The following is a 27,511-nucleotide window of genomic DNA, read 5'->3' as shown; positions in this document are numbered from 1 at the left end:
GATGATTTTGGCATACAGCTCATGAAAACCCAAAATTCCTATCTCAAAAAATTAGCATATCATGAAAAGGTTCTCTAAACGAGCTATTAACCTAATCATTTGAATCAACAAATTAACTCTAAACACCTGCAAAAGATTCCTGAGGCTTTTAAAAACTCCCAGCCTGGTTCATTACTCAAAACTGCAATCATGGGTAAGACTGCCGACCTGACTGCTGTCCAGAAGGCCATCATTGACACCCTCAAGCAAGAGGGTAAGACACAGAAAGAAATTTCTGAACGAATAGGCTGTTCCCAGAGTGCTGTATCAAGGCACCTCAGTGGAAAGTCTGTGGGAAGGAAAAAGTGTGGCAGAAAACGCTGCACAACGAGAAGAGGTGACCGGACCCTGAGGAAGATTGTGGAGAAGGGCCGATTCCAGACCTTGGGGGACCTGCGGAAGCAGTGGACTGAGTCTGGAGTAGAAACATCCAGAGCCACCGTGCACAGGCGTGTGCAGGAAATGGGCTACAGGTGCCGCATTCCCCAGGTCAAGCCACTTTTGAACCAGAAACAGCGGCAGAAGCGCCTGACCTGGGCTACAGAGAAGCAGCACTGGACTGTTGCTCAGTGGTCCAAAGTACTGTTTTCGGAAATCAAGGTGCCAGAGTCTGGAGGAAGACTGGGGAGAAGGAAATGCCAAAATGCCTGAAGTCCAGTGTCAAGTACCCACAGTCAGTGATGGTCTGGGGTGCCATGTCAGCTGCTGGTGTTGGTCCACTGTGTTTTATCAAGGGCAGGGTCAATGCAGCTAGCTATCAGGAGATTTTGGAGCACTTCATGCTTCCATCTGCTGAAAAGCTTTATGGAGATGAAGATTTCATTTTTCAGCACGACCTGGCACCTGCTCACAGTGCCAAAACCACTGGTGAATGGTTTACTGACCATGGTATTACTGTGCTCAATTGGCCTGCCAACTCTCCTGACCTGAACCCCATAGAGAATCTGTGGGATATTGTGAAGAGAAAGTTGAGAGACACAAGACCCAACACTCTGGATGAGCTTAAGGCCGCTATCGAAGCATCCTGGGCCTCCATAACACCTCAGCAGTGCCACAGGCTGATTGCCTCCATGCCACGCCGCATTGAAGCAGTCATTTCTGCAAAAGGATTCCCGACCAAGTATTGAGTGCATAACTGAACATAATTATTTGAAGGTTGACTTTTTTTGTATTAAAAACACTTTTCTTTTATTGGTCGGATGAAATATGCTAATTTTTTTAGATAGGAATTTTGGGTTTTCATGAGCTGTATGCCAAAATCATCAGTATTAAAACAATAAAAGACCTGAAATATTTCAGTTGGTGTGCAATGAATCTAAAATATATGAAAGTTTAATTTTTATCATTACATTATGGAAAATAATGAACTTTATCACAATATGCTAATTTTTTGAGAAGGACCTGTACATATACAAATAGATAGAGAGATAGATCTAGATATATAGACAGATATATAGACAGATATATAGACATACATATCTAGATAGATGGAGAGATAGATAGATAGCGTTAGAGATAGATATAGAAATAGATATATAGACAAATATATAGATAGACAGATATAGAGACAGAGTTAGAAATAGTTAGATATCTATAGATAGAGAGATAAGATAGACAGATATATAGATAGATGGATATATATAGACATATATATAGATAGATGGAGAGATAGATAGATAGAGACAGACAGACAGATAGATATCACATTATACATATATTATGTTTACTAAGTAGAAAACAGATTTTATTCCACATTAATTATAATTTATGAGAGCAGAGCCATATGTGTGTATAATAAAAACCTGTACTAGTATAAACTTAGAGCATGCTATGCTATAACAAACATATATAAACCTGGGTAAAGTTTACAAAATAAGGTTTCTAATTTTAAATTTGAGATTATATTTCACAAATCCACGGGTATTTTACAAAATCAGGAGTACGGATTACAAATTAACGGGTACAGTTTATAAACAGAGAATGGATTACTAAACCATGGGGACTAAACCATTTCCTTTTTAGTGACCGCTACCATGTGCTGTAAATTAGAATCAAATGGAATGACTTTTCCTGTTTGTAGAGCTGCATTTCCTCTTCCACATCAGGCCGTATCTTCCATATCTTACCAGTTCTTCTAGTCTTTCACTGGAGCTGTAAAATGCAGGAGCAGTGAATCAGTTTTCTAATGGACATAAATCTCATCTAATCTATAATTCAATTGTGGTTGTACAGTGAGAGTACAGACACAAGTCTACACTGACTTTTGACTGGTGGCAAGCTTCCCCTTTTTAATTTTTTTTAAAATGTTTTTTTGTTGTTGTTGTTTAAGAAAACAGGTCACTATACATCGACATCGACTGCATGCCTCTACAAATCAGCTACCCATTCAACTGTTTGAAATATAGTAGAGAGGTATGTAATGCAGAAATTACCTCCTATTGTCTCCTTGCCCTCTCCTTTCTCCCTCCATCTCTATCTGGAGCCAGATGTAGCCATCTTTTTACCACTGACTCAATGGCTACATCTGTGGCTTCTGCGCACACAACATTTTTTCTCACTGACTCTAAAATAGAGAAACATGACATGTTAGGCAAATATCTATCACTTAAAAACAGTACTTGAAATTAGGAGAGTCCTCATGGTCAGATTATGACAGTAAAGGGCCCCTGGGTAAGAAAGTGCTATAGATCCCACCTGTCCCTCAGGAAAACTGAGATCTACAATATGTTATGTAGTTTGTCCCTCCTGAACATGACACTGTCTTTTATGTGATTATTAATCAGTGTACTTACGATTGACTATTTCTCGTAAACATGAGTCGCTGAATGAGACCTTTCCATTGGCCCCTTTCCAGTTCATTGATCTAGCGAGGTCATTTGAAATCATCTTCTGAAGAGTACGCCATGTCGTATCTCTTACATTTGTACCCCCGATGATGCCAAAATAGTTTATCTGAAGCAAAACAGCAATAAGTTGACATTGTGTAAGCTAATTTACAATTCTTTTAAAAAAGATAAAAGTAGTGATCAGATGTGAAATCTAAAAAAAAGAAGCACTAGAACACAATCATAATACGAACAAAAAAGGCTTCCCACCCCTGATATTAGGGCAGTCATGGGCTTAAGGAACCGGCATTGTGATCTGAAGGTCCCCGGTTCGATTCCCGGTAAAGCCCAGTCATGATACGGCTGAAGTGCCCTTGGGCAAGGCACCTTACTCCGAATTGTTCCCTGGGTGCTGTGGAGGCTGCTCATCACTCTAGGCATTTGTGTTCACTTCACTAGTGTATGTGTGTGTGTGCATATTATAATATATATATTATATATTATATTATAATATATAAACAGGTCCTTCTCAAAAAATTAGCATATTGTGATAAAGTTCATTATTTTCCATAATGTAATGATAAAAATTAAACTTTCATATATTTTAGATTCATTGCACACCAACTGAAATATTTCAGGTCTTTTATTGTTTTAATACTGATGATTTTGGCATACAGCTCATGAAAACCCAAAATTCCTATCTCAAAAAATTAGCATATTTCATCCGACCAATAAAAGAAAAGTGTTTTTAATACAAAAAAAGTCAACCTTCAAATAATTATGTTCAGTTATGCACTCAATACTTGGTCGGGAATCCTTTTGCAGAAATGACTGCTTCAATGCGGCGTGGCATGGAGGCAATCAGCCTGTGGCACTGCTGAGGTGTTATGGAGGCCCAGGATGCTTCGATAGCGGCCTTAAGCTCATCCAGAGTGTTGGGTCTTGTGTCTCTCAACTTTCTCTTCACAATATCCCACAGATTCTCTATGGGGTTCAGGTCAGGAGAGTTGGCAGGCCAATTGAGCACAGTAATACCATGGTCAGTAAACCATTCACCAGTGGTTTTGGCACTGTGAGCAGGTGCCAGGTCGTGCTGAAAAATGAAATCTTCATCTCCATAAAGCTTTTCAGCAGATGGAAGCATGAAGTGCTCCAAAATCTCCTGATAGCTAGCTGCATTGACCCTGCCCTTGATAAAACACAGTGGACCAACACCAGCAGCTGACATGGCACCCCAGACCATCACTGACTGTGGGTACTTGACACTGGACTTCAGGCATTTTGGCATTTCCTTCTCCCCAGTCTTCCTCCAGACTCTGGCACCTTGATTTCCGAAAACAGTACTTTGGACCACTGAGCAACAGTCCAGTGCTGCTTCTCTGTAGCCCAGGTCAGGCGCTTCTGCCGCTGTTTCTGGTTCAAAAGTGGCTTGACCTGGGGAATGCGGCACCTGTAGCCCATTTCCTGCACACGCCTGTGCACGGTGGCTCTGGATGTTTCTACTCCAGACTCAGTCCACTGCTTCCGCAGGTCCCCCAAGGTTTGGAATCGGCCCTTCTCCACAATCTTCCTCAGGGTCCGGTCACCTCTTCTCGTTGTGCAGCGTTTTCTGCCACACTTTTTCCTTCCCACAGACTTCCCACTGAGGTGCCTTGATACAGCACTCTGGGAACAGCCTATTCGTTCAGAAATTTCTTTCTGTGTCTTACCCTCTTGCTTGAGGGTGTCAATGATGGCCTTCTGGACAGCAGTCAGGTCGGCAGTCTTACCCATGATTGCAGTTTTGAGTAATGAACCAGGCTGGGAGTTTTTAAAAGCCTCAGGAATCTTTTGCAGGTGTTTAGAGTTAATTCGTTGATTCAGATGATTAGGTTAATAGCTCGTTTAGAGAACCTTTTCATGATATGCTAATTTTTTGAGATAGGAATTTTGGGTTTTCATGAGCTGTATGCCAAAATCATCAGTATTAAAACAATAAAAGACCTGAAATATTTCAGTTGGTGTGCAATGAATCTAAAATATATGAAAGTTTAATTTTTATCATTACATTATGGAAAATAATGAACTTTATCACAATATGCTAATTTTCTGAGAAGGACCTGTATATATATACAGTGTATCACAAAAGTGAGTACACCCCTCACATTTCTGCAGATATTTCATTATATCTTTTCATGGGACAACACTATAGACATGAAACTTGGATATAACTAAGAGTAGTCAGTGTACAGCTTGTATAGCAGTGTAGATTTACTGTCTTCTGAAAACAACTCAACACACAGCCATTAATGTCTAAATGGCTGGCAACATAAGTGAGTACACCCCACAGTGAACATGTACAAATTGTGCCCAAATGTGTCGTTGTCCCTCCCTGGTGTCATGTGTCAAGGTCCCAGGTGTAAATGGGGAGCAGGGCTGTTAAATTTGGTGTTTTGGGTACAATTCTCTCATACTGGCCACTGGATATTCAACATGGCACCTCATGGCAAAGAACTCTCTGGGGATGTGAGAAATAGAATTGTTGCTCTCCACAAAGATGGCCTGGGCTATAAGAAGATTGCTAACACCCTGAAACTGAGCTACAGCATGGTGGCCAAGGTCATACAGCGGTTTTCCAGGACAGGTTCCACTCGGAACAGGCTTCGCCAGGGTCGACCAAAGAAGTTGAGTCCACGTGTTCGGCGTCATATCCAGAGGTTGGCTTTAAAAAATAGACACATGAGTGCTGCCAGCATTGCTGCAGAGGTTGAAGACGTGGGAGGTCAGCCTGTCAGTGCTCAGACCATACGCCGCACACTGCATCAACTCGGTCTGCATGGTCGTCATCCCAGAAGGAAGCTGACGCACAAGAAAGCCAACAAACAGTTTGCTGAAAACAAGCAGTCCAAGAACATGGATTACTGGAATGCCCTGTGGTCTGACGAGACCAAGATAAACTTGTTTGGCTCAGATGGTGTCCAGCATGTGTGGCGGCGCCCTGGTGAGAAGTACCAAGACAACTGTATCTTGCCTACAGTCAAGCATGGTGGTGGTAGCATCATGGTCTTGGGCTGCATGAGTGTTGCTGGCACTGGGGAGCTGCAGTTCATTGAGGGAAACATGAATTCCAACATGTACTGTGACATTCTGAAACAGAGCATGATCCCCTCCCTTCGAAAACTGGGCCTCATGGCAGTTTTCCAACAGGATAACGACCCCAAACACAACCTCCAAGATGACAACTGCCTTGCTGAGGAAGCTGAAGGTAAAGGTGATGGACTAAACCCAATTGAGCACCTGTGGCGCATCCTCAAGTGGAAGGTGGAGGAGTTCAAGGTGTCTAACATCCACCAGCTCCGTGATGTCATCATGGAGGAGTGGAAGAGGATTCCAGTAGCAACCTGTGCAGCTCTGGTGAATTCCATGCCCAGGAGGGTTAAGGCAGTGCTGGATAATAATGGTGGTCACACAAAATATTGACACTTTGGGCACAATTTGGACATGTTCACTGTGGGGTGTACTCACTTATGTTGCCAGCCATTTAGACATTAATGGCTGTGTGTTGAGTTATTTTCAGAAGACAGTAAATCTACACTGCTATACAAGTTGTACACTGACTACTCTAAGTTATATCCAAGTTTCATGTCTATAGTGTTGTCCCATGAAAAGATATAATAAAATATTTGCAGAAAAGTGAGGGGTGTACTCACTTTTGTGATACACTGTATATAGGACGGCACGGTGGTACGGTATATATATATTGTAATATGTAGATATATATATAAACACACACACACACATACATATACACACACACACACACACACACACACACAATGTGTGTGTTTCATTACATGGATGGGTCGAATGCGAATGGACCAATTCTGCTGTGTACAAGCATAGTGGCAAATAAATCACTTTCGTACTGTATTTACTTACTGCTTTCTCTTTGATGGCTGGGCTTTCACGAAGCTCCTGCTCTAGTGTGGTAAGACCACTCCTGTCCTTAATGGGAAACTTTGCTGCTATCGCCACCACTTCTGTCTGGTCTGTACCCATAGCACCCATAGAGTTTTGTTTTTGTAGTAACAGCAGGATTTGGGCCTGTTGCTGCTTGATTATTTCAAGCTGAGTGAGAATTTCGATCTGCACAGCTATTAAATATTAAGACTGTTAGCACATGTCCCTATGTCCCAAAAAGGAATGGATTCAAGAATGTAATCAGTGCTGACCCCACATTTAGGCCTGATGGAGACTGGTGTGTCAGCAAACATTACTCTCTAACAAACTAGTGTATTATATTTTAAGCAAAAAGAAAAAAGCTTGCTCACTCCTGAATGTTACACATTCTTTAGAATCTATTTTCAATTAGAACTACTTACGTGTGGTTGTCTCGATCTGCAGTTGTCTCCTTGCTGGGGTATTTAACCTAAGTGATGTCGGTAGCTGAGGTGTTTGTGCTGTGATGCCTATAGAAAGATAAACAATTAACCTGTTAACACTGCAATATAGTCAGTATATTATAATTTAATTTAAAATGATTAACAAGAATGATGTACCTAGAGTTCTTTCAGGCACATTGGGTGGTATTGTCCCAGCATCAGTGGCTTGACTAGTAGCTGGAGTATAACAATAACAATAATAATAATAATAATAGCATTTTACCAACTTTTCTTGCATTCGTTTGAATTTAAAGCTGCTTACATGCATCTGCCTCGCTCTGCATTTGTCGGGTTGCTGGGGTATTTACCATCAATGTTGTTCGGAGCTGAGGTGGTGGAAACAGGGGTGGTGGTGTGATGCCTAAAGAAAGATGAACATTTCCTGTTTACGCTGCAGTGTAGTCGATAGATCAGAATTTCTACATCATATTCAAGCAAGGCATAACACGTGAAATATGCATTTATTTAGAAAACAGAAAATGTTTAACAAGAATGTACCTAGAGTTCTTTCTGGCACATTGGGTGGTGATGTCGCATTAGTTGGTTGTCTAGTAGCTGGAGGTTAACAACATCAGTACAAAAATCTTCAGTTTATCAACATATGCATACTTTGAATTTAAATCTACAAGAGGCAAGTTGTTTTATATGCATCAGCAATAACTTTCCTGGAGTTGGGCTTACTACAGTTCATGAAATACTGTCTGCAGTTGTGTTCTCTGCTGAGTGTCATTATCAGAGGCCAATATGGACAAGCTCTTGATGCACAGAACACGTTAGCAAGTTTTATGTATAATTATAAGGATTTAGGTAAAAAAAAAAAAAAAGCACCAAATTGACCCATTAACTCTGGAGACGTTCCAAGGTTAATATTAACGTATCAATAAACGATTAGTTTGTGCTTGTTAGGTTTCACCATACTAAAATAAAATTTTCTTACCATTGGCAGTATCAGTACCGAAGACCTGCCGCGCCATTTACAAACACAGTTACTCACATCGGCTTGTAAAATACGCCAAACAACGCGCATTACTAATATTAAAATACTTAGGTATGTCAGAGCGATTGTATGAGGGCTACGTTTATCATTAAAGAATGTTAGCTATGTGAGAAAAAGTGTAGCTAGTTAGCTAGCTAAAGTAAGCATAAAAATAATTTTTATATTGTAAAAATACAATTACATTTTACTATAGCATTCGATAGAAAAACTTATATATAATTAACAGTTTTAACTACACCTGAGTGATATATATATATACAAAAATATAAGATTAAATTGAAATACTTACAGAATGAAGCAGGACACTGAGGCGGGTGAGAGCTCGCGCACGGCGGTGAGAGAAAAGAGCGGGAATCTTCATCGTCTTCTTCTTCGGTGGTTTTTACCTCAGCTTACTTTCACCCCTTCATGTTCCTCATTCAGAGTTTATTCATTATAAAGTTTATTCCAGTCCAGTCGTCTTTAAAACATTACTTATTTAATCTCTTCTGTCTCCGTATTAACCTGCACTATTTCCCCTAATCATTTTTGTCGTTCATGTCTCAGTCATTAGAGCATATCAATTATCAATTATCGTTTTCCAGACAGTTACCGGTATCGGTCCGAGTCTCTGATATTTATAGTGGGCCACATACCTCATGCTGAACGTGGCCCGAGTTCGGTTATACAGAACTCAGCCGCTTCTCTTACTACAGATATCAGCCCAGACTCGGCCCTAATGACGTCACCCGAGTCCGACAGTACGCCAGATGTCCCGCACCTCACCCACATGTGGCCCGATAGTACACTGCTAGCTGGGTGGTAGAACTGTTTCTACTTGAAGAACCATTTAGCATAATTTAAGGTTCTCTGCTAACTCAATTTGATTTTTATGGATTTTTTTATTTTGCCACATATAAATGCACATAACATTTAAATGAAAAGCAACGCATAATATAGAAAAGAGTACGTGAGCTTAAACATGTTGCACCCTCACTTTATAATGCAGCATTAACACTCTGTTAGTACATTACAATTTACAAAGGGTAAAGGAAAGTTTTGTGTAAGGGGAATTAGCTCAAATGGTAGAGCGCTCGCTTAGCATGCGAGAGGTAGTGGGATCGATGCCCACATTCTCCAGTTCACAAACATTATGATCATTTTGCAATCTGAAAAGATGAAATTACGGTAAAATTCGTTGCAGCATCAACCATAAGGCTAGTCTGTCCGTGTTACAATGTCAGTAACGCCCTATTTACGCTCAAACTGTTTTGTTTACATACCTTTTTTGTTTTGTTTTGACAGAAACGCATAAACTTATAATTTTTTATAATGTTTTATTATTTGATACTGTTACAATTGATACATTATAAAGTATTGTACATATTTAAGTTCGGTGGCATAATTGGCTTGCTTTTAAAAACGACCACAGTGCGCCATCTACAGGCCATTCTTGGTACGTCTTGTTAAAACGTAGCCAATGGAAAACTGGTGCCCACACTTCTGTGGCTTGGGATCTACTATTTCAGTCAACAGGTCATCGGGATCTACTTTTTAAAAAGGTTGGTCTCATCATTTTTCAAGAATGCTTTAAAGCTTTTTTAAATGCGCTTCATTTGCCTGTATTGATATTCAGCATTACAGGGCAAGCGTGGGTCCAGTGTCACGAACACGGGGCTCAAGACAAAAATACACCCTGGACAGGGCGCGTCAAACCATCGCAAAGCATCACACACTAATTTATCCACTCACTCACACATACAGGTGCAATTTAGAGCAGCAATTACACCTACTGGCACGTTTTCAAACCCGGAGGAAAGCCACGCATACATGGTGAGTATACACCGATCAGCCATAACATTAAAACCACCTCCTTGTTTCTGCACTGACTGTCCATTTTATCAGCTCCACCATATAGAAGCACTTTGTAGTTCTACAATTACTGACTGTAATCCATCTGTTTCTCTACATGCTTTTTTATCCCCCTTTTATGCTGTTCTTCAATGGTCAGGACTCTCCCAGGACCACTACAGAGCAGGTATTATTTGGGTGGTGGATCATTCTCAACACTGCAGTGACACTGACATGGTGGTGGTGTCTTAGTGTGTTGTGCTGGTATGAGTGGATAAGACATAGCAGCGCTGCAGGTTTTTAAACACCTCATTGTCACTGCTGGACCGAGAACAGTCCACCAACCAAAAACATCTAGCCAACAGCACCCTGTGGGCAGTGTCCTCTGACCACTGATGAAGGTCTAGAACAGGGGTATTCAACTAAAATTTGAAGAGGTCCAGTTAGGGAAAATTTCTTGAAGCAAAGGTCCGGAATGTTTAACTATATATACAGTATATATATATAGCATTTAGCAGACACTTTTATCCAAAGCAACTTACACAATGAGCAACTGAGGGTTAAGGGCCTTACTCAGGGACCCAACAGTGGCAACTTGGTGGTGGTGGGGCTTGAACCAGCAACCTTTTGTTTATTTGTCCAGTACCTTAACCACTGAGCTATCACTGCATAACATATAATATATATATTGATATATATTATATATAAGTAGCCTAGTAGTTGTATCAACATCTGCATGTAATCAATAACTGGCTGTCAAATCAAATGTCTGTTTGTTTATTAGGATTATAACGTCATGTTTTACACTTTGGTTACATTCATGACAGGAACAGTAGTTACTCATTACACAAGACTCATCAGTTCACAAGTTTATATCCAACACAGTCATGGACAATTCAGTGTCTCCAATTCACCTCACTTGCACGTCTTTGTACTGTGGGAGGAAACCGGAGCACCGAAGTAAACCCATGCAGACACGGGGAGAACATGCAAACTCCACATTCCAATTCACCTCACTAAAATAGACAGCGAGTGTAGAAACAAGGAGGTGGTTTTAATGTTATGGTTGATTAGTGTAAACTCACACACTGTTGTATGTGCTTGCATGACTGTAGGACGCGTTTTCAGTGCATTACCGTAATATCCATAAAATGTGTCCTTGCGATTTCAGTGCAGAAAAGTTTGTGTAGAGACTGCAGCAGCGGATACTGTGTTTGTTTAGAAATTGTGGTCATACTTTATTAACAAGGTAAGTTTATTTTGTAAAGAAAAGTTTGTGTATATTAGCTTCTGGATATTTTCGGATGCTACGGACAAAACTGTGTGGTACTGCTATGATGATACGACTATGTTCCAAACTCTTTTAGACTCTTCCAACACCGTTAGCGCTTCTCTCGGTTAGTTTAGCTCTTTACATATATTATCTACTGTATCCCTTATCTTTACAAACCCAATTCCAAAAATGTTTAGACAGAAGAGAAAATGTCAATGTAAATAGACAGCAGTTTGTAAAAGATGTTATTTATATTCTATCATACAAACATACATCGCTCCAAAATATGAATGAACGCTTCAGTCAGGGTTGCCAGATTGCGCATCTCAAAGTCCGCCAAAATGCATGGAAAACCGCCCAACATACTCACGAAAAACAGCCGATAATCAGCGCTTAAACAATATTAAACCAGTTAAACATGATCTACTACTGCTGATATCTCACAAATCAGTGATTATAAATTATTAATGGCATTTGAAATAATAAAAAACTAAGACTAACTAGTACTAACTGTTATATCTTTTCACATTATTATGTATGGTAGAGGGTTAAAGATGTAAATTTGTATAAAGCATGAGCTGTCAGAAGTGGGATTCGAACCCACGCCTCCAGGGGAGACTGCGACCTGAACGCAGTACCTTAGACCGCTCGGCCATCCTGACTATCTGGAGTACCCCAGATACCACCCTCGCCCCACACGGACTAAGATTTGTACAAACTCCTGAATCTTTTCACATTATCATGTATGGTAAATTTACTGACTGTAACCCATCTGCTGCACTGTACACTTTGTCACTAGGCTGTAAATCATATATCAATGGAAAGAAAGCCCCATATAAGCACTCCAACTGACCAAATAATGTTTTTTTGGGTGGACCATTCTTAGCACTGTAACGTCACTAGCGTGTTAGGGTGAACTCAAGTTCATATGCGTGTGAAGGCAGACGAGTGAATACTTTTGGCAATAAAACCTTTTTATATTAATTGTTAAAATTCTTGAAAGTTTTACAGGACAACGTATGTTAAAGTTTGTAATTTATGTCACATCCTTGTGGGATTAAAGCAGGTTGCAGAGCCCGAATAGCTCAGTCGGTAGAGCAGTAATGTCCCGTACTACATGGTTTATTTAGAAAGTTAAAGAATTTGTACTTTGTGAGATGTTTCTAAGTGAAATAGCATGTACTTGATCAGCTTGAAATAATAGCACACTGTATGTGTAACATGTTCTCCACACCAACTTGTTGTACGCCCAGCTGTTTCAAACAGACTGTAGTAATTGCACTACATTAAACAGTTGGTGTATCCTGCACTATTTTGGACCTTACATAATGCAGCATCAACACTCTGTTAGTACATTACAATTTACAAAGCGTCCTTTGTAGGGGGAATTAGCTCAAATGGTATCGCGTTTGCTTAGCATGCGAGAGGTAGCGGGATTAATTCCCGCATTCTCCAGTGTACAAACATTGCGATCATTTAATGGCATCACGTAATACCAAAGTCAATGCGTCATTGCTCACTGAAACTATATATTTTCAGTTTGTTATGTATCTTATTGGGTTAAAGATGTAAATTTGTATTAAGCATGAGCTGTCAGAAGTGGTATTCAAACCCACGCCTCCAGGGGAGACTGCGACCTGATCGCAGTGCCTTAGACCGCTCGGCCATCCTAACTACCTGAGTTAGTATCAACACCACCCTCGCCCTACACGGACTAAGATTTGTACAAACTGCTTAATCTTTTCACATGATTATGTATGATAAATTTACTGACTGTAACCCATTTGCTGCACTGTACACTTTGTCACTAGGTTGTAAATCATATATCAATCGAAAGGGAGCCCCATATGAGCACTCCAACTGACCAAATAATGTTTTTTTGAAAGGGTTCTTTTTGTGTTCTTGGTAGAACTGTTTTTACTTGAAGAACCCTTTAGTATAATTCAAGGTTCTTTGCTAACTCAATTAGATTTTTATGGATTTTTTTTTCTCTTGCCACATATAAATGCACATAACATTTAAGGACTGGAAAACAGTCGTGCAGTTGATATAGAAAAAAAGGAAAAAGGTGAAAGAAAGGAATCTGTTTGTAATCTACCTGCAAAATTCTCCTCCAGAGATGTTTTTCTTTGTGTGTGTAAACAGCAACAGCAACAAATTGTACCCCCAGCCGTTTCAAACACACTGTAGTAAAAAGAGGACCGTTTGAAACTATAATTATGTGCAGCCTAATAATGCACTGAGTTGTACATATTAATACCCACATATTTTATGTCAAATTAAATGCTTTTTTTTTTTTTGTTCAGTTCTTGCCTTACAAAGCCGTTTTGTTACTGCACTGCACTAAACAGTTGGTAAATCCTGCACTATTTTGGCCCTTACATAATGAGTTATTTCTGTGTCCTGACTGACCTCTTATTGATGACTGATTCAGTATTATCTTAAAATGACAATCACAAAAAACTGAATAGCTTAGTGTGCAGTGATAACCATTGTTATAGTTGTCATTGTAGCATACACTGTTGCTCAGTTACAGACTAACCCAACATAACACCAGCACAGTCTAGTTTAAACCAAAAGTAGATTTATCTCAGGTGCGTGTAAGTGCAGCATATTCTTTTATTTTATTTAATTTTCATCAAACATTTTATCTTGGACGGGGTTGTGGTGGGTCATTTTTTACTGGGAATTTCTGGGCGGAGGGAAAGGATACAGTATATACACAATATTAAACATAAACTTTATTATAAATACTTGTAGTGCTTGTGCCTGTGCTGACTTGATCATTTAGAAACTACACACCCAGAAGCAGCAGTCACCTCACTGGCCTATAGTATGTCATCTATATTTTATTGTTCAGTGTGTTGTACTCGTCGAGTACTTTATGCCAGTTTGTTTTTGGGCAAGACAGTAAATAAGTCTCTATAGTTCTACCTAATGTTTAGTCATGTGATGTTCAAGTCCATGCAGACACAAGTACTACAATGAGCAATATAGAAATATAAAAAGTCATTCGTTTGCATGAATAGTTAAAAGCTACTGAATGGATTGTTGGATGGATAATTGCATTTAGATTCCCTCGATTTTACTTCATGGTAAAAACCCTACACAGACAGAAGAACAAAATAAATAGTATGAAGACCATGTTTTTAACTACAGTGCGTTACAAGTCTAAATGTTATTTACAAGTCCCTACTTAGCTCACGGGAAAATGTGCTTAAAAGTTTGCAATGCTTCTGCATTGGAGAATGCGAGCATCGATCCAGCTACCTCTCGCATGCTAAGCGAGCACGATACCGTTTGAGCTAATTCCCCTTACGATGAACCCCCTTTAGCCTTTTGTAAATTGTAATGTACTATCAGAGCGTTGATGCTGCATTATAAAGTGAGGGTGCAACGTGTTTAAGCTCACATACTCTTTTCTGTATTATGCCTTGCTTTTAAACCATCACAGACTCTGTTTATCGCAGCCTTTAGGACGATCGAAACCCAATCAAAACTGTCTTTGTACCACTGATAGACTGACTTAAGGGTTGATGCTGCATTTTTTTAGATTAGATTAGATTAGATTCAACTTTATTGTCATTACACATGTACAAGTACAATGCAACGAAATGCAGTTTAGCATCTAACCAGAAGTGCAATAAGCAGAAAGTGCAGAATAAACAATATACATATTAAGGTGCAGATTAATATTAAGGTGCTATGCAGGTTAAAGTGATTAAGGTGCTATGGACACGATCAAGGAATGAGTACGTAAAAACATAATAAACAGATATATACAGTATTTATGAGATTTATGTACAAATGAGGTATGTACCAGTGAAATACAAAGCGGAAAAAGGATAAAAATTATCATGTTTGTAGTGTGTGTGGGGGGGGGGGGCAGGGGGGTTAACGGGGGACAGAGTTCAATATGGAGACAGCTCTGGGGAAAAAGCTGTTCCTCAGTCTAGTAGTCCTTGTCCGGAGGCTCCTAAAGCGCCTGCCAGAGGGCAGAAGGGCAAATAGTCTGTGTGCAGTGTGGGAGGAGTCCTTAAGAATGCTGCGAGCTCGACGCAGACAGCGTTTCCTCTGGACGTCCTCAATGGGTGGAAGTGAAGTCCCTGTGATGCGCTGGGCCGTTTTCACCACTCGTTGCAGTGCCTTGCGGTTTGCAACAGTGCAGTTTCCATACCAGACTGTGATACTGCTGGTCAGGATACTTTCTATTGCACATTGGTAAAAGTTCACCAGGATGGCCGAAGACAGATGGTGTTTCCTGAGTGTCCTCAGGAAAAAGAGGCACTGGTGAGCCTTCTTGGCCAAGCTGGAGGTGTTGGTGGTCCAGGACAGGTCCTCCGAAATGTGGGTCCCCAAAAACTTGAAGCTGGAGACACGTTCAACAGCTATTCCGTCTATGTGGATGGGGTCATGCGTGCCTCCTCCTTCCCTCCTGAAGTCCACGATGAGCTCTTTAGTTTTGTTGTTGTTGAGGAGCAGATTGTTGTCCTCACACCATGTGGCCAGATGCTGTACCTCCTCCCTGTAGGCTGTCTCATCGTTGTTACTGATGAGTCCAATCACCGTGGTGTCGTCAGCAAACTTAATGATGGAGTTGGATCCATGCACAGGCCTGCAGTCGTGGGTGAAAAGGGAGTAGAGGAATGGGCTCAGCACACAGCCCTGTGGTACGCCTGTATTGAGTGAGATGGTGATGGAGTAGGTGTGGCCTGACCTAACATGCTGAGGTCTGTTGGTAAGAAAGTCCATAATCCAGTGACAAACGGAGGTGTTAATACCCAGATCTCCAAGTTTAGTGACTAACTTGGAAGGGATTACGGTATTAAATGCTGAGCTGAAGTAAAAAAACAGCATTCGTGCTTTTTAAAGGGGATGTCATTTTTCAGCATTTTAAAGGGGATGTCGTGAGTTTCAGCTGTTCATCTTCTATGAAGTAGTTTCACCAGATGAAAAACCATTCAAAAGTCACGTACCGCTACTTTAACAAAAAGTCATTTTAGATAAAACTCTGAGACATTTCAAAATTGGAGAATTATAAGTTATTGTGTGTTTGTGTAGCCCAATTAAAATTTGGAGATTACTAATATTTTGTTTATGTTAATTTATAACTAGTAAATAAGTTGTTCTTATTTGTTCTGTAAATAATGTTCTGGCTGTTTTATGCTGTTTAAAGTAAAGTGTATGTATAGCCCTCCCTTGATTTATTTTAAGCCAATCAGCATGAACTGTCACAGGTCGGGAAAAGAGTGGGAGAAAGTGGGTGGAAAAGAAGAAAAAAGTGTCATGGAAGCGGGTAAAACACCTGTTTAGGATTTATCTCTCTTGATGCGTAAAGACAAACAGACAGTGAGTCTTATATTAACATCTTGCAGTCGATTAGTGACATTGTTTATGCTGTATCAGCCGTGAACTTCGTCTCTTGAGTTTACGCGCATGGACATTGAAGGCAGTACGCTTCCTCAGCAGCTGTGCCGATTACAGTGGATTAAAAGCATCGGATAAACTCTGATTGATTCATCCAAGATCAAAAGGAGAAAGGCTGGTGGATTTTTTCTGTTTCATCCATGTAAACAAAGAACGTGGACAGCTCCACCACAACCGACCAAATATACTTCGTGATCTGTGCTGATTGGGACTATTAGGTTGGATCAGGCCTGCAACGGTAATTTTGGGTACCCTTTTTTTTATTGTATTATAACATTTTTGTAAAATATATTGGGGTTTGAAATGCATATTAATGATTGTGTAAATGAGTAAATAGTTAATTTGTTTAAGTATTATTAACGTATACAAGTTTGGTATGTGAGTCAGGGATAATGTTAATACAGCTACTGTAAATGGTGTTAGTCGCAGGTTTTTTTGTGCAAGGTTAGTACCACATATATATAGGGTAATTGAAGTAGTTTTTTTGGTTTAAATAAGAGTATAGCTTAAATATAAAATAACCGTAAGTACTGATAAGTAGTGGCCCTTTTAAATCCTTACATTACCACAAAGAAAGAGATTTCTTAAACAATTAAAAGAAGTCAGGCAGCGCTTTCCAAATACAGCCAGGGGTGCTAGGGGGCGCTACATTTGTCAATTTAAACAAGTCAAAAAAGGTCTTTAAACCAAAGGATTTGAGTAAAAATAGAGCATAACTGTCACTGTAGAACTTACAGACTGACCTAATGTTTGATGCAGCGTTTCAGTGAGCAACGACTTTCATATTATGTGTTGCCTTTAAGTGATCATAATGTTTCGGCATTGGAGAATGTGGGCTTTGATTGGAAATTGTAATGTACTGACAGTGTTGATGCTGCATTATAAAGTCAGGGTGCAAGTGTTTAAGCTCAGACTCAGCTTTATAATCATTCTATTATATAATACAATATTAACTGTATTCATATTATTCAATCTTGTGGACGATTGAATAGCCTACAACAAGCACAAACCGGGTTTGAGTTCGTAACAAATAATCCAGTCAGTTAAAAAGCCAACAAGAAGGCTGTACCTACTACACTCATACCAGAGAAAACACACCCTAACATGCTAGTGCCGTTACAGTGCTAAGAATGGTCCACCCAAAAAACATTATTTGGTCAGCTGAAGTGGGGCTCCCTTTCTATTGATATATGATTTACAGCCTAGTGACAAAGTGTACAGTGCAGCAAATAGGTTACAGATTAAGGAGTTAGTACAAATCTCAATCCGTGTGGGGTGAGAGTGGTATTAATCATTTCCTGGCTAGTCAGGATGGCTGAGCGGTCTAAGGCACTGTGTTCAGATTGCAGTCCCTCCTGGAGATGTGGGTTCGAATCCCACTTCTGACAGCACATACTTGATACAAATTTATGTCATTAACCCACTACCATACATACTAATGTGAAAAGATATTACAGTTCGTACAAATCTTAGTCCTAGTTAGTCTTAGTTTTCTATTACAAAAACTATCCTTTACCCTTTGTAAATTTTAATGGATTAACAGAGCATTGATGCTGCATTAAGTAGGAGTGCAACGTGTTTAATCTCACGTACTCTTTTCTATATTATGCGGTGCTTTTATATCATCACAGACTCAGTTTATTTAAAATGTTCATCCCAGCTTTTAGGACGAACTGAAAAAAATAATAACTGTCTTTGTACCACTGACAGACTGACTTAAGGGTTGATGCTGCATTTAAAGGGGATGTCGTGAGTTTCAGCTGTTCATCTTTTACAAAGCAGTTCACCAGATGAAAAACCAACAAAATGTCACGTACCGCTGCTTTAACCAAAAACATTTCAAAATTGAAAAATTACAAGTTATTGCGTTTGGCAATTTAAAAATCAAAAATGATTTTTAAAAAATCTTTAAAAAAATTAAAAAATGATTTGAGTGAAAATAGAGCATAAATGTCATTGTAACATTGTAAATGTTGATGCTGCGTTTCAGTGAGCATTGACGCAACAAGTTTCATATTACGTGATGCCTTAAATGATTATAATGTTTCTGCACTGGAGAATGCAGGCATCGATACCGCTACCTCTCACATGCTAAGCGAGCGCTCTATCATTTGAGCTAATTCCCCCTACTATGAACCTGCTTTACCCTTTGCAAATTGTAATGTACTGACAGAGCAGAGCGTTAATGCTGCATAACTGTCTTTGTACCACTGACAGACAGACTTAAGGGTTGATGCTGCTTTATGTAAGTCTTCAAAAAGTCTCAGTCAGCCGACAGTGCTAACATGCAGCCATATTCGGAGATGAGGTCTTTTATGAAGTGCATTCTCTTTGATTTGGTTGGACTTGTAGGAGATTCTTCTGTTCTTGTTGCAGTGCTGCTGGAGGGTTTTCTTTTTAATGGTGGTGGTGGGGTGTTTGTGATTATTTGTAACTGTAATACCTTATGTGCATTTGCATCTTTGTTCCCATTTTGAAGGTATAAAGCATGAGCTGTCAGAAGGGGGATTCTAACCCACGGCTCCAGGGGAGACTGCGAGCTGAACGACTGCTTGGCCATCTTGACTTGCTTGCACGTTACCAATGCCAATTTTCCTCAACACCCCCACATGGCCTAAGATTTGAACTGCAAGCTACTTGAGCTACAGCAACAAGGCGCCGAGGAACTAATACACAGAGTTTTGCTCGAGTCCAATTATAAAGGCCAATTCCCATACCGGAAGTCAAAAACCTGGGTAAAAATCAGGAATCCTGACCGGCTGACGCCAGAATCTGCAAAGCTCAGTATCGGCTGGTGCCAGCATCAGCCACTTCTTTCCGCTCTACCAAGTCTTTGTCACCTTGACAAGACCTGCATTGTTGGATCTGGGGTACAGAGAACCATACACAAGGAGTTAGAACAAGGTGAGAATAGAAACCTTCGAAGCACGGCATACGAAAGGACAGTGCCGTGACCCGGATTCGAACCTGGATTGCTGTGGCCACAACGCAGAGTACTAACCACTATACGATCACGGCTTCCCAGCAGTCTGCCACTGGTGGCTTATGTCGGCTGCTCCCTGATAGACTGCAGTCATAGTTCCAACAGCATCAGCCACTTCTTTCCGCTCTGACAAGTCTTTTTCACTTTGACAAGACCTCCATTGTTGGATGCATTGTTGGTGCTCCATACACAAGGAGTTAGAGAGACAAAAAAAAGGCATAAGGTAACCAAGTCAGCCAGGAGTCGAAACTAGAATCTTCTGATCCGTAGTCAGACGCGTTATCCATTGCGCCACTGGCCCCTGTTTGACTATGGTTCTGACTTTCCTGAAGCTTTCATTACTTTCATTTCGGTCTCTTGCCAGAGGAGAGAATAGAAACCTTTGAAGCACGGCATACAAAAAGACAGTGCCGTGACTTGGATTCGAACCGGGGTTCCTACGGCCACAACGCAGAGTACTAACCACTATATGAGCATGGCTTCCCAATGCTCAGCCACTGCTCCCTGACAGACTACAGTCACAGTTTCAACAGAACAAGCTGCTTGAGCTACAGCAACAAGGCAACGAGGAACTAATAGGCAAACAACGAGCACAACAGGGTTTGAGTTCTTAAAAAATAATAAATAATCTTAATAAATAATCCAGTCAGTTAAAAACCCAACAAGAAGGCTGTACCTAATACACTCATACCAGAGAAAACACACCCTAACATGCAAGTGCCGTTACAGTGCTAACAATGGTCCATCCAAAAAACATTATTTGGTCAGTTGGAGATCTCATATGGGGCTCCCTTTCTATTGAAATATGGTTTACAGCCTAGTGACAAAGTGTACAGTGCAGCAAATGGGTTACAGTCAGTACATATACTGTACATAATAATGTGAAAAGTTCGTACAAATATTAGTCCGTGTGGGGCGAGGGTGGTGTCGATGGTACCCAAGCTAGTCAGGATGCGGTCTAACGAGCTGCGTTCAGGTCACAGTCTCTCATTGAGGCGTGGGTTTGAACTTCTGACTGCTAGTGCTTTATACAAACTTATGTCTTTAACCCTCTAACATACATAATAATGTAAAAAGATTCAGCAGTTCGTACGAATCTGTGGCCATGTGGGGGTGTTGAGGAAAATTGTCTTTCATAATGTGCATTCAGGTCAGGATGGCCGAGTGGTCTAAGGCGCTGTGTTCAGGTCGCAGTCTCTCCTGGAGGCGTGGGTTCGAATTCCATTTCTGACAGCTCATGATTTATACAAATCTACTTCTTTAACCCTCTACCATACATAATAATGTGAAAAGATACAAAAGTTAGTACAAATCTTAGTCTTAGTTTTTTATTATTTCAAATGCCATTCATTATTTATAATCACTGATTTGTGAGATATCAGCAGTAGTAGGCCATGTTTAACTGGTTTAATATTGTCCTCGATCAGCTCTGTCCTCTTACCCTTAAACAAGGAAAACCTTCTCACCCTGCTCCTTGGCTTTCAGATGCATTGCGCAGCAACAGAAGAGAATTAAGGGCAGCTGAGAGAAAGTGGAGAAAATCTAAGCTTGGTGTTGATCTCCACTCCTACCACGATCTGCTGTCCAGGTTCTCATCTGACGTGACTGCTTCAAAAACATCTTTTTACAAAGCCAAGCTTGAACAATCTTCTGCTGACCCACGTAAGCTTCATGCTATCTTTTCCTCTCTTCTGAACCCTCTTCCTCCTCCCCCATCTGCCCCTCTTACTGCTACTGACTTTGCAACATTCTTTCAGGACAAGATTGACAAAATCAATCAATCCTTCTCTCCGACTGACCCACTTTCAACTGACCCTCAACCCACCAACACACTCACCAGCTTCACCCCACTCACCATGGATGAGGTTGCACAGCTCCTCTCATCCAGCAATCCCACTACATGCACACTCGACCCTATACCATCCACCATCCTCAAAGACATCTCACAGGACCTAATCCCCTTCATCACACCCATCATCAACAACTCCCTGACATCAGGTGCCGTCCCTACTGCTTTTAAGAAGGCTCAGGTCATTCCCCTTCTTAAGAAACCTACACTAGACACTACAGACATTAACAACTACAGACCTGTCTCACTCCTCTCTTTTCTGTCAAAGATTCTTGAACGTGCTGTCTATAACCAACTATCTGCCTTTCTCACTCAGAATGACCTCCACGATCCGTACCAGTCTGGCTTCAAGGCAGCGCATTCTACGGAAACAGCACTGAGAAGCTTCATGCAGCCAAAGCAGCCAAACTGTCATCTGTCCTTATTCTTCTTGACCTCTCCGCAGCCTTCGACACCGTGAATCACAGCATTCTCTTGTCCACACTCTCAAACCTTGGTGTAACAGGTTCAGCATGGCAATGGATGGCCTTCTACCTCGAAGGGCGCTCCTACCAAGTGTCATGGAGGGGATCCATATCTCCCCCATGCACTCTCTCAACCGGTGTTCCTCAGGGCTCTGTACTTGGCCCACTTCTTTTCTCTATCTACACCCGCTCTCTGGGTAAGGTCATAGCCTCCCATGGCTTCTCCTACCACTCCTATGCAGATGACACTCAGCTCGTTCTGTCATTTCCTCCTTCAGACACACAAGTCTCAGCTCGCATCTCAGCATGTCTGCGAGATATCTCACAATGGATGTCAGCTCATCATCTAAAACTTAATCCCAGCAAGACAGAGGTGTTGCTTATTCCTGGAGATCAGTCTCCAACCCAGGACCTAGTCATTTCTCTGGATGACTCCCAGATCAGACCATCTGATAAGGTAAGAAGTCTTGGTGCTGTCCTGGATAACCAGCTGACCTTCTCTCCTTATTTAGCCAACATGACAAGATCGTGCCGGTTCCTCCTGTACAACATCAGGAAGATTCGGCCATTTCTCTCCAGGAAAGCTACCCAGATTCTGGTGCAATCACTTGTAATCTCACGGTTGGACTACTGCAACTCCCTTCTGGCAGGAGCTCCCATGTCCACTATTAAACCCTTGCAGCTCATTCAAAATGCAGCTGCCCGTCTGGTTTTTAACCAGCCCAAACACTGCCACATCACCCCACTGCTGCGTTCTCTTCACTGGCTTCCTGTAGCTGAACGCATTCAGTTTAAAACACTGATGCTCGCCTACAAAGCCAAAAATGGACCAGCCCCAAGCTACCTTCGTGGTCTAATCAAACCCCGCTCTGTACCACGCAACCTCCGAGTTACCAGTCTCGCTCGACTTGAGCCTCCATCCAGGACTAAAGGAAGACAAGCATCAAGGCTCTTCTCTGTTCTAGTGCCCAAGTGGTGGAATGAACTTCCTCTGTCCGTCCGAACATCTGAGTCTCTTGCTGTCTTTAAAAAGCGATTAAAAACCCACCTCTTTACTAAGCATTTAAGCTGACTTGTACTTATTTACTAACATCTTGTTCCATCCTTTTCCATTTCCAAAAAAAAAAAAAAAAAAAAACACTTTGGTTCTAACAGGTTTTAGCAGATTTGTGTTCTTCGACTGTTGTTTACCTAAACTTAATTTAGTTAACTAAACTTGTTTACCTAACTAAACGAAATTAAATTTTCACTTTGGAAGCACTTCTGTAAGTCGCTCTGGATAAGAGCATCTGCTAAATGCTGAAAATGTAAAATGTAAATGTAAAACGATGTCGCATGCTGACCTGTGTGGAATACAACTAATGTATGTAGTACTAAGAAGTGTTTCTTAAGGGTTTTTTTTTTGTGTTCTTGCTGGAACTGTTCTACAGGACAACGTATGTTAAAGTAAAGCAATAAGCCACGAGAGGCCGTGCGTTACTGTGATTTTAGCACGGGGAATGGCGTTTTTGCGAAGCGGAGTGCCTAAAACTTCTTTCCCGTGCTAAAATCATAGCAGTAACGCACGGTCTCGAGTGGCTTATTGCTTTTATAAAACGGCGGTCACTATAAAATACAATAAATACAACAATGTTTAATTCATAAATGTATTTATTGAGTATAAACTTACAATAAAGCATTCTTCCGCGACGCAAGGTAGTTCGATTAACAGTGTTGCTAGGCAACATGAGGGCGAACATAACAATTTTTTCTTTTCAGTGGAGTATTAATATGGAATGATGTGAGGTGGTCATAGGTGTGCGTTTATCGGGGATTTTACAACGGCTTCGAACGCGGCTCAGCCAATCAGATTTTAGGACCGGAACTATCCGTTTTATAATTTGTATTATAAAACGGATAGTTCCGGTCCTAAAATCTGATTGGCTCCGCTTCGCGTCGTGCCAAAAACGTCATCCCCGTGCTAAAATCACAGTAACGCACGGCCTCTCAAGTCACATCCTTGTGAGGATTAAAGCTGCTTGCAGATTCTGGATAGCTCAGTCGGTAGAGCATCAGACTTTTAATCTGAGGGTCCAGGGTTCAAGTCCCTGTTTGGCCAAGTTGTTTCTTACTGTGTTGGGTAAGCGGTAATGTCACGTACTACATGGTTTATTTAGAAAGTTGAAGAATTTGTACTTTGTGAGATATTTCTAAGTGAAATATCATGTATTTCAATAAGCTTGAAATAATAGCACACTGTATGTGTAACATGTTCTCCACACCAACTAGTTGTACGTCCAGTTGTTTCAAACAGACTGTAGTAAATAGAGGACAGTTTAAATCTATATTTATGTGCAGCCTAATAATGCGCTGAGTTTTACATATTAATACCCACATATTTTTTGTTGCCTTAAAGACTCACTTAAATCATGATCTAATTTTTGAAGCTGCGATTAAGCGATGCCGCAATGAGTTTCATATTACATGATACCCTTAAATAATCATAAGGTATCTGCACTGGAGAATGCGGGCATCGATACCGCTACCTCGCACGCTAAGCGAGCGCTCTACCATTTGAGCTAATTCCCCTTACGATGCACTTTTGCTCCCATTTTGAAGGTTTTGATGTTGCTTTAAACTTACCTTTTCTTTTTCATGTAATTACTGATATTTTACTAGATCTCTGCTGATATCTTGTGGGCCATATTGACTAATCAGTAAAAATTTATGCATTTCCTTGTATAATAAAACCATTATGCTTATTTAGCTTTAATTAGCTTTCATTATTAAACAGTTAATAAGATAGTGATGGTGAAACTAAAAACCTGTTATTACCATCACTAAGTGTCTTTACCATCACAACAAGTTATGTGTTGGTAATGACATGTTGAGGTAATGACAGTTTTTACTTAGGGAAAAAAGTAAACAGCTAGTATACGATGTACTTTACATAAATTAAAATAATGTGAACATTTAAATAGTAAAATACTGCTGTAACAATGTAAATAGACGCTGAATAAACATACTTTATGATCAGTATAAATACATGATTAAATTTCTCACATTTTTAGAGATGAAAAACCAAGGTCCTGGCATCCATGTGGATGTTACTTTGACACGTACCACCTACCTCAGCATTGTTGCAGACCATGTACACCCTTTGATGAAAACTGTATTCCCTGATGGCTGTTGACTCTAAAGAAGTAACTTCGTATAAAGCATGAGATGTCAGAAGTGGGATTCGAACCCACGCCTCCAGGGGAGACTGCGACCTGAACGCAGCGCCTTAGACCGCTCGGCCATCCTGACACTCTTGCAAGGTCCTAATGCCAATTACCAACAACACCCCCACATGGTCAAAGATTTGTACAAAGTGCTGAATCTTTTCACATTATTATGTATGTTAGAGGGTTAAAGACATAAATTTGTATTAAGTACTAGCAGTCAAACCCACGCCTCCATGGGACACTGTGACCTGAACACAGCGTTTTAGACCTCATCCTGACTAGCTTGGGTACCATCACCACCACCCTCGCCCCACGCGGACTAAGATTTGTACGAACTGCTTAATCTTTTCACATTATTATGTATAGTAAATGTACTGACTGTAACCCATTTGCTGCACTGTACACTTTGTCACTAGGCTGTAAATCATAGATCAATAGAAAGGGAGCCCCATATAAGATCTCCAACTGACCAAATAATGTTTTTGGGTGGACTATTGTTAGCACTGTACGGCACTAGCATGTTAGGGTGTGTTTTCTCTGGTATGATTGTATTAGGTACAGCCTTCTTGTTGGGTTTTTAACTGACTGGATTATTTATTAAGAACTCAAACCCTGTTTGTGCTCGTTGTAGGCTATTCAATCGTCCATTAGATGGCATAATATGAATACAGTTATAAATTAAAACGATGTCGCATGCTGATCTGTGTGGAATACAACTAATGTATGTAGTACTAAGAAGTGTTTCTTAAAGGTTTTTTGGGTGTTCTTTCTGGAACTGTTCTACAGGACAACATTTGTTAAAGTTACAACCACTTGCAGAGTCTGGATAGCTCAGTCGGTAGAGCATCAGACTTTTATTCTGAGGGTCCAGGGTTCAAGTCCCTGTTCGGGCGAGTTGTTTCCGCATTAGGTAAGCGGTAATGTCCCGTACTACGTGGTTTAATTAGAAAGTTGAAAAATTTGTACTTTGTGAGATATCATTGAGTGAAATATCATGTACTTGATAAGCTTGAAATAATTGCACACTGTATGTGTTACATGTTCTCCACACCAACTAGTTGTACGCATACGTGCATACGTTTACCATGCCGCCCCTACAGACACCTAAAAATAACATGACTATTATGTCACAATTTAATACAATAGACCAAAAAACTCTGGAGAAAACAGTTCAGCATCTTAAATCATCGACATGTTGTCTCGACATACTGCCATCTGAATTTTTTAAAACTATTTTTAACTCTGTAAAAACTGATTTGCAACAAATAGTTAATGGCTCACTAGCATCAGGCGTTTTCCCAAAGTCACTGAAAACAGCTGCCATTAAGCCACTCCTAAAAAAAGAGAACTCTGGATGCGTCTGTGTTAAACAACTACAGGCCGATCTCAAATCTTCCTTTCATAGCTAAGATCATTGAGAAAGTTGTTTACAATCAAGTCAGCAGTTTTTTGAATTCCAGTGGTTATTTTGACAAATTTCAGTCAGGCTTTCGAGCTCACCACAGCACTGAAACGGCTCTCATAAAAGTGTTAAATGATCTACGGCTGAATACTGACTCAGGTAAAATATCAGTTCTGGTTTTACTGGATCTTAGTGCTGCCTTTGACACTGTAGATCATAGAATACTGCTGGATAGGTTGGAAAACTGTGTTGGACTTTCCGGAACAGTCCTTAATTGGTTCAAGTCTTATTTAGAAGACCGGAGTTACTTCGTCACTATTGGCAGCTGTGAATCTGACAGGGTGGCTATGACATGTGGAATCCCCCAGGGATCGGTTCTCGGACCTCTTCTGTTCAATCTTTATATGCTGCCATTAGGCCAAATGCTACAGGCTAACAACATTGATTACCATAGTTATGCAGATGACACACAGATATATCTGGCTCTCTCACCAGATGATTACAGCCCAATAGATTCACTGTGTCAGTGTCTGGAGGACATCAATAACTGGATGAGCCAGAATTTTTTACAGTTAAATAAGGACAAAACAGAGATTGTGGTGTTTGGCAGCAAAGAAAAGAGGTCTAGTGTCAGTGAGCACCTCAGTTCCCGGGCTCTAAAAACCAAAGACCAAGTCCGAAATCTTGGCGTGCTAATAGACTCAGATCTTACATTCACCAGCCATATTAAAACCATCACCAAAACAGCCTTCTACCATCTTAGAAATATAGCCAAAATCAAGGGTCTAGTGTGCC

The 27,511-nt window shown here is 40.5% G+C and overlaps 1 long non-coding RNA gene and 3 other non-coding genes across 4 annotated transcripts; 1 reads left to right on the top strand and 3 right to left on the bottom strand.

Moving 5' to 3' along the window:
- Window positions 1–6,795: 6,795 nt before the first annotated feature.
- LOC134321748 (uncharacterized) lies at window positions 6,796–7,975 on the bottom strand. Its single transcript, XR_010013895.1, has 5 exons — window positions 7,784–7,975; window positions 7,548–7,646; window positions 7,403–7,462; window positions 7,226–7,312; window positions 6,796–6,997 (listed from the first exon to the last, which is right to left on the bottom strand). It is a non-coding gene; the product is annotated as an uncharacterized LOC134321748 (long non-coding RNA).
- A 1,353-nt stretch (window positions 7,976–9,328) lies between these two features.
- Window positions 9,329–9,401, top strand: trnaa-agc (transfer RNA alanine (anticodon AGC)). Its single transcript has one exon. It is a non-coding gene; the product is annotated as a tRNA-Ala (tRNA).
- Window positions 9,402–11,964: 2,563 nt separating this feature from the next.
- Window positions 11,965–12,047, bottom strand: trnal-cag (transfer RNA leucine (anticodon CAG)). The gene has a single exon. It is a non-coding gene; the product is annotated as a tRNA-Leu (tRNA).
- Window positions 12,048–25,313: 13,266 nt separating this feature from the next.
- On the bottom strand, window positions 25,314–25,396 carry trnal-cag (transfer RNA leucine (anticodon CAG)). The gene has a single exon. It is a non-coding gene; the product is annotated as a tRNA-Leu (tRNA).
- Window positions 25,397–27,511: the final 2,115 nt, after the last annotated feature.

This window comes from Trichomycterus rosablanca, chromosome 10, assembly GCF_030014385.1.
Source record: "Trichomycterus rosablanca isolate fTriRos1 chromosome 10, fTriRos1.hap1, whole genome shotgun sequence".
Classification (NCBI taxonomy): Eukaryota; Metazoa; Chordata; class Actinopteri; order Siluriformes; family Trichomycteridae; genus Trichomycterus; species Trichomycterus rosablanca.
Note: the sequence above shows the minus strand (reverse complement) of the source record. Positions and strands in the feature narration are given on the sequence as shown.